The sequence below is a fragment of the Grampus griseus genome, assembly GCF_964374135.1.
Source record: "Grampus griseus genome assembly, chromosome: 3".
Taxonomy (NCBI): Eukaryota; Metazoa; Chordata; class Mammalia; order Artiodactyla; family Delphinidae; genus Grampus; species Grampus griseus.
The window spans coordinates 165,876,464-165,884,286 of record NC_139019.1 but is presented as its reverse complement, the minus strand read 5'-3'; the positions used below and the strand labels follow the sequence as shown (position 1 = coordinate 165,884,286).

Here is a 7,823-nt window from a genome sequence, read left to right as displayed (position 1 = left end):
GAACCATCGCTCTTGCCTGTGGGTTCATCTAAAACGATCCCGGCCCATTGGCCTGGTGCGAACTGGGTTTCTCCCAGGAACTCGATAAATCCAGGCTTATTCCCATTCACCCAAACTCGCTCCCCAACTTGAAAATCATCCACAAACTCCTCTTGTGTCTCAGCAGACGGCCTGCTTCAGCCTGCAGCCGGGCTGCCTGCAGCAGGATGGGAGCCGCCAGATCGCCATCGCGGCCACGGTGGCCAACTTCACCAGGCCCACGCCCGACCCGCCCTCCCTACTGCAGCACTATGAGCTGGAGACCTACTTCCACGAGTTCCGGCAGGCGATGCACCTGCTCTGCTCCCAGGTCGGTGCGGGCGCAGAGCTGCAGGCAGGGGGCGGGGAGGGCCCGGGCGCCCGTGGTCCTCAGGCAGGCCCTCGCCACGGGATTCTTCCGCTGATGTCACCCCGCACGTGGGTCAGCTTCCATCATCAAACCCCACGTACTCGGTGCGTAAACAATGGAAATGGATGTCCTCGAGGTTCTGGAGGCAGGAAGACCCAGATCAAGGTGTCAGGGCTAGTTCCCTACATGTTAAATACATGTACTCAAGAGTTGCCTTTAAAAAAGACAAAAGAAAGGAACTGTTGCCTGCAAGTCTGGTGACAGCCGGTGATGAGAACCAGAGGGAAGGCTCTGGGGCCGGGAACGCCGCGCCCAGTGAGGCCCTGGGGCTGCTGCCAGTCTCGGTGGAGGCTCAGCAAGTCCCAGTGACTTCCCCACCTGGGGCCCCCAGCTGAGCGGCTGGGCCCAGGACCCACTGCTCGCTCAGTCTTCCTGCGGTCAGCCCTCCGTCCCGAGAGCGATGCTGTCACAGGCTGCACCGGAGCACGTGGGGACAGTTCACTGAGCTGTGCAGCCGTCACTACTGCCATGTTTTGGACCATTTCCATCACCCCAAATATGTCCCTCACGCCCTTAGCTATCACTCCTTCCCCTCACCAGCCCCTGACAACCAGGAACCCACTCGCTGACTCTGTGGATCTGCCTGTTCTGGACGTTTCTCCTCAGTGGTGTCACACCCTGTGTGTCCTTCTGTGTCTGGCTTCTCTCGCTGAGCATCGTGTTCTCAAGGTCCATCCATGTGGCAGCGAGTGTCAGGGCTTCACCCCTCTGCGTGGCTGAGGGACGTCCCCGTGTGTGGAGGGACATCTTATTACTAGTATGTTTATGAGCAGATGGTTTTGACTTTGAAGTTCAGTCTATTAACTGTTTTCTTGCACCTTTTGTGTCCTATGGAAGAAATCCTTCTCTAACCCGAGGCACTAAGAGTTTCTTCTAAATTTTCTGCCTAGAAGTTTTGTAGTCAAGCTTTTCATTTTGTTGTTGTCCACTGTGGTGGAGTGTTTTCTGTGGTGTGAGGCTGGGGGTCACCCTCTGTCACCACGTTGTCGCCACCGACCCCCACGCGGTCACATGTGATATGCGTTTCTGTTTAGAGACACCTGGTCTGATAGCAGTTGTTGATTCACTCACGGCGGGGCTGTAACCCTCGCCTAAAGGAAGTTCATCTAACACACGCACTGTCCCCGTGAGCATGTCACCGCCCTCCTGCACTTGGGACACCGGCCAACACTTCAGCTCTATGCTCGGAGCCGTGTTGAGCAGAGAAATCACCCCGAAAACACAAAAATGCACACATCGGGGCATTCAGCAGACCAAGAGAAGGACGCTTGTTTGCAGTCGGGGCTGGAACCAGAAGTTGGGGGTCGAGTGACCCAGGAGTGAGGAGGCAGCGTCTGCCCTGTTCCCTGGAGGCTGGGAAGGACATGCCGGGGTCACTGGGCTCGTGTGGACCCACACCTGCCGGGCCTGGGTTCCAGCCGCACTGCATCAGGCGCCGTGTCTTCAGGAAGAATTTCAGGCACAAGAGGAACAACGAGTACCTGCCAACGGCCGCCATCCGGATCCTCTGTGTCTGCGCCTTTGCCTCCTGGGCGCGGGGCTTTGGCTGGAGACTGTTGGCTCCGTGGGTGGGGAGGGGGCACAGTGACCCGCAGGACGGCTGGCTCTCTGCCTCACTGTGTCCCGGGCAGGTCTGTGGTCCAGGGTAGGGCCCTTCTGCAGCTCCACAGGCCGCTTTGCAGGCCGAGTTCGCCACAGGGAGCGGGACTTCGTGGAGGCACCTTCGCAGACGCTGGAGAACGGGGTGTGGGAGGTGGAGCCGCTGCTCAGGATGTCCCAGCACCACCGCACGGGCAGCGCCGTGCCCCAGGAGCTTCTGGACAAGCTCACCAAGTCCAGCAGGCCAACCCAGGTGCGGCCAGGCCGAGGGAAGGGAAGGGGGCTCCCGGACTGCCCGGCTGGAAAGCATGGCCTGGACGCAGAGCCAGCTCCTGGCCCCGTCTCCTTCCTTCTGCATGGAGGCTGGGGGGCAATGGGAGACTGACGAGTGTGCGTCTGCCTTCACCCCCTCCCTCCTCTCTGGGCTGAGCCCTGCGGCCCCATGGGGTCCCAGTGGGCCCAGTCCCCCAGGGCCCGTCCCTTCAGGTCCTCCCAGCTGCCTGATACCCCTCTGCCCCCAGCGTGGACCCCAGAGCCCTCAGCTCTTCCCACCCCTGGTCCAGCCGGACAGGGTCCCTGCGGCGCCCTGGACAGGCAGGTGATGGGCAGCCCAGCCCCTCCCGAGTGGCAGCCCCGTAGGGTGAGGAGGGGGGCGGGCATGGTGAGCCACCCACGGTCGAGCGCGTCACCTCGGTGGGGGGTGTGTGGCGCCGTGGCTGCACGTGTCTTGATGGCCGGGATCAGACCCAGCTCTGCCACCAACTGGCTGGGTCCCTGGAGGCCGGTCACTGGACCCTGTTGTCCCTGTTCACCCTCTGCAACGTGCGTGACCCGAGGACCCCCTCACAGGTGGTCATGAGCGCTGACCGAGTTGGTTTGTGTGGAGGACAGAGAACAGTAAGGCCAGCAGATGAGGAAAGAGCTTGTCACTCGCGGTCCTGGGCAGGGGCCCGCCTCGTCACCTAGGGCCTCCCGGGAGCACGAGGGTTCAGCAGCAAGGAGGGGAGGGGTGGCTGGGGATTGGAGCCTGAGGTGTGGGTCCCCGGTAGGAGCAGCTCAGGATCGGCTAGAATGACCCGGGGCTCCGGGCCTACCGGGCATGATGAGCGCAGGGGGGCGGTGGCCCCGAGTGTTGGAGCCCCGTACAGAAGGGGCTGGGGTGCAGCCCTGCGCTGGCTGGTTTGCGTCAGAAAGTGACAGAAGCGGTTAATGCAGGTACCAGGCCCGACCCAGGGCTCAGCGACAGTTCTTGTTACTCAACACAAATGCTGTCCTGCTTTGGTCGGTGCTGTGCCTTGTGGTGGAGGAAACGGGACTCAGAGGACTGTGGAACTCTGGCATCCAGGGTGGGTTCTGGGCACAGGGGCCCCGAAGTCCTCCGGAGCGGCAGGCGCATGGAGCTTCGAGACTGGAGGAGGCGGGGGTGTGGACCGTGGGGCTGCGCAGACTGCCTTGGCACCTGAGAACCACTGGCCGGAGGGACCACGGGGACGCCCGTGGAGGGGGGCGCCCAGGAGAGGAGGCCTGCTGGCGCGGGGCTGGGTCCTGAGTGCCGCCCCGCCCTCCCAGGGCTCCCTGTGCTCCTGCCCAGCAGTGGCCGGTGGGGCCGTGAGGCTGCAGGGAGGCCAGTACCCGGCACGGCGCCTGCTGCCCACAGAGGCCCGGTGTCCCTCGGGCTGCTTCTGAGCCAAGCGTGCCCGACGAGCCCCTCCTCCTGGCAGAGCCAGCGGGCACGCTCCCCCAGCGCCCCTCCTGTCCTCCGACAGGCACGTCTGCTCAGCCCGGGAGCGGGGCGGGCGCGCTGAGTCCTGGGCTGGGCAGGGCGCTCAGCCTGGGCAGGTCCTCGAGGCGCCCCGCCTGCTGCTGGCCCGGCAGGGGCCCCGGGGAACCGGCACCTTCCCCTGCACCCCACGTCGCTCCCTTCCCCAGGCAGGTCCATTTCTACCTGTTTCTGCAAACCAGATAGACCCTGAAGGGGCAGAAACTTAGCTCCGTTGAAATGGCTGAAGCTTCGACTGCCACCTTGGGGTAACTCCTGAGGAGGGTCCTAACAGTTAGGACCCGAGGCCCTTTCTCTCCCATCTCCCTCCTCTCATCCGCCTCTTCTCCCTTAACCCCCCTCCGTGCCCCCGCACCCCCCCACCCCACCCCCCACCCCCGATCTCACGGCCGTCTTCTTCCTTCAGAAAATCAAGAGCATCAAGAAGCAGCTGAGTCTCCTGTGCATTGACTTCAACAAGAACCTGAACGAGGACACCACCTTCCTGCCCTTCACTCGCGAGGAGCTGGGTGCGTGCGGGCCCCGCGCGGGGGTGGAGAGGCGTCCGTGTGCCCCTGACCCCCGGGAGGGCCTTCTTCCCCTGAGGTGCTCAGACTGTTTGGGTCCCAAGGTTCTGGATCCTTCCTAGGGGAATGTGGCGGTCTGTCTACCGAGATTCTGCCCCGAAAGGGAGTTGTCCCTCGAGACTCCGCCCCCCCTGCTCTCTGTGATGTTTCTTTAATCTCACAGGTCCTCCCCCACCTGACCCGGCGTGGGGTCTTGAAAGGCTGGGGCCTGGGTGGCTTTTTCAGCTTCTGCCCTCTTCCCCGAATGCTTTATTTTGAAAACTGCACACCTGAAGGAAAGTGGCAAGAATAGTACCAGGGAGACCCCGTGTGCTCCTCGGGCCCCGCCTCCCTACGTGGATGCCGTGTGTGCTGTTCCTGCGCCGGGCCTCCGGACACATCGCCAGGAGCAAGGGCGCCTCCTGAGTCCCCGGGTGCAGGCCCCCCTCGGGAAGCGTGAAGCTGTCCCCCAGCCGTCCCGATGGCGGTCTTTTTAAAAAATTAATTAATTTATGTATTTTTGTCTGTGTTGGATCTTCGTTGCTGCGCGCGGGCTTTCTCTAGTTGCGGCTAGCGGGGGCTGCTCTTCATTGCGGGCACGTGCCTCTCATTGCGGTGGCTTCTCTTGTTTCGGAGCACGGGCTCTAGGTGTCCGGGCTTCAGTAGTTTTGGCACGTGGGCTCAGTAGTTGTGAACTCCAGGATCTAGAGCACAGTCTCAGTAGTTGTGGTGCACGGGCTTAGTTGCTCTGCAGCACGTGGGATCTTCCCGGACCAGGGCTCGAGCCCCTGTCCCCTGCATTGGCAGGAGGATTCTTTTTTTTATTTGTTTTTTGTAATCAAAACATTAATCCCAAGGATTCTCACACAACATGTTACCAATGACAGCATGAAAAAAAAAATCTTGCACAGTAACTCAAAAGTTCAGCTCTACAATGGACCCTTAAACGGGCAGGACATTGGTATCTTGAATAGTCTCAAATTTCCGAATAATATTACAAAGAGTTATGTATTCATATACAGCAATCACAGAAGGAACTTATGACCTAAAGCAAAGGTAAACTAACTTTCTTGAAACTTCTTAGATTCTAAACCCACTGGACAACCTCTTGTCTGGTGTGAAGACTGGTGGAATTTTTAAACCTCTAATCTAGGGTAAAGGTGCAGCTTTAATTTTTACCTGCTGGCTTGTGTTCACAGCAGCTTTTAAAGACTGCTTGCTTAACTACAGCTGCATACCATATCCCAGCTACAGAAAGTCTTTTCAATATTTACCAGTGTTGTTTCCATAATAATAAGCATCACACTTCAGGTGGGCAGGAGTTAGAGTTTTATTATCAGTCTAGGCAAGACCAAAACTTCAAAGCAAATTCAATTTTGCTAAAGGGAACATTGTAAAGAAACAATTCTTCATATTACATGCCTCATATGACCCATTTCAAACCATAATGACACCTTTATGTGTCACTATTCCAAGAGACAAACAAATGTGAACAGCTAAAACATTTTAAAAATGCACCAAGCTTCGGAAGTCTCAAACAAAACTTGAATTTTCTGTACATACTCCTGTCAAATGAAGTTATTTCCTGTGCACCACTCCTCTTGCAAAGTGGTCTTCTATTTCCTTTCATTTGACCTGGATCGGCTAGGAGACCTAGAGAAAGATCGGGACAGCTTGTGATTTCTCTCCCAGGACAATGATCTCTCTCTTCTCCTATCTCTAGAAGGGGACGTGCTCCGGCTGCGGGAGAAGCTTCTCCGTCTTGGAGATCTGTGGCGAGATGGAGGAATCCTCTGATAATCATATCGAGGGCGACGACCCCAAGAAGGAGGCGGCCACGATTAAGACTTCTCTTTTCCCCATTCGACAGGTCCACTCTTAATAGGCAGCCACGTAATGTTCTCCCATCTTGTTCTCGGACAGCATCGGCTGCATCTGGGGGATCTTCAAATTCAACTAAAGTGAAGTCGGTAGGGTATCTAGCTACCCACACACTTCGGAGTGGTCCCTAATAGCCTACAGTTCGTTCTAATTCAGTCTTGTTACCATCGTTTCCAAGATTCCCTACATAAACTTTACACTCCAATGGACAGGAATCACGGTGCATTTTGAGATCTCGGGTTAGAAATGCAGAGGCTCAAATCCACACACCCCTGGCGGGGTCTTCCCTGTCCCCTCCCGCCTGGCACCCGCAGATGCTCTCTCACACCCGTCGTCCATGAAATGGCCTGGCAGGCAGATTCTTAACCACTGCGCCACCAGGGAAGTCCCCCCACCCCACCCCCGCCATGGCAGTCTTTATGTTCCTGGCCCCATCTGGCTCGAGCCAGGCCTCAGGCACTGCGTTTAGTTCCTGTCTCTACAGGCTCCTTCCCAGTTGATCGGTTCCTCAGCCTTTTACAAACTTGGTTCCATCTCGCCCCCGTGGACAGTTTTGCAAACTCCAGGCCAGGTGGGCATCGGCCTGTGAGCTCTGCCCGGGGTTCAGACGGGGCTGAGCATCCTCACCGCTTCTGTGTAACAGGCTGCTGCATAAGATGTGACCCCTCGTTTGCCTCTGGGCGGCTAGATTTCGGGGACAGCCACGGATGCATGCGGACCCAGGCAGATGCTTCAGGTCCATCACGCCAACTTCTGCTGCCCTAACTTCTGTTCCCCAAGCCGCTGTCCCGGGCAGCAAGACCCACGTGGCTCCTGGGTTTCACAGGCCACAGGGGGATCCCGGGCCTCTGGAATCTGGCGGCTGAATCTGCTCGCACAAGCTGTGCTGTGGGGCTGCTTTTCCCCCTGTGTGTCCAGTCTGGGGCCCTGCTGTCTTCACCCGGCCTCCCAGGCGAGAGGGTGAACCTCAGCTCCCTGGAACAGACATTCAGAGCCCCGGTGACCGGTCTCACGTGGCTGGGGCGGCGGCTGGACATGTGTGGCCAGCCTGGTGGTGTCTGGCCCCGTCTGCAGTTCCAGTTCCAGCTGAGAAAGAGCCTCGCTGTGTTATTTTCTCCTGGTTGTGTAAGGATCCCCGGTGTCATTTGACAGAAATGTAGATGGTGTGTTCTTTCTCTGATTTCTCCCTGCTTCCTCTCCTCCCTCCCTCTCTGCCCCTCCCTCTCCCTCTCTCCCTCTCCTGCCTCCCTCTGTCTCTCCCTCTCCCTCCCTCCCTCCCGGAGAGGGAGAGACAGGGAGGCAGGGAGGTTTTATTATATCCTATAATATGGTTTATTATAGGATATTGAATATAATTCCCTGTTGTATCTATTTTATATATAGTACTTTGTATCTGCTAATCCCAAACTCCTAATTTATCCCTCCCCTACCCCCTTTCCCCTTTGGTAACCATAAATTTGTGTTCTATATCCGTGAATCTGTTTTTGTTTCGTAAGTTCATTTGTATCACAGTTTGGATCCCACATGTAACTGATACCTTATGGTACTTCTCTTTCTTCACTTAGTATGA

At 57.6% G+C, this 7,823-nt stretch overlaps 1 pseudogene across 1 annotated transcript; it reads right to left on the bottom strand.

Annotated features, from left to right (window-relative positions):
* Positions 1-5,940: 5,940 nt before the first annotated feature.
* LOC309821263 (serine/arginine-rich splicing factor 3-like) lies at positions 5,941-6,479 on the bottom strand (annotated as a pseudogene). Its single transcript has one exon. The product of its transcript is annotated as a serine/arginine-rich splicing factor 3-like (transcript).
* Positions 6,480-7,823: the final 1,344 nt, after the last annotated feature.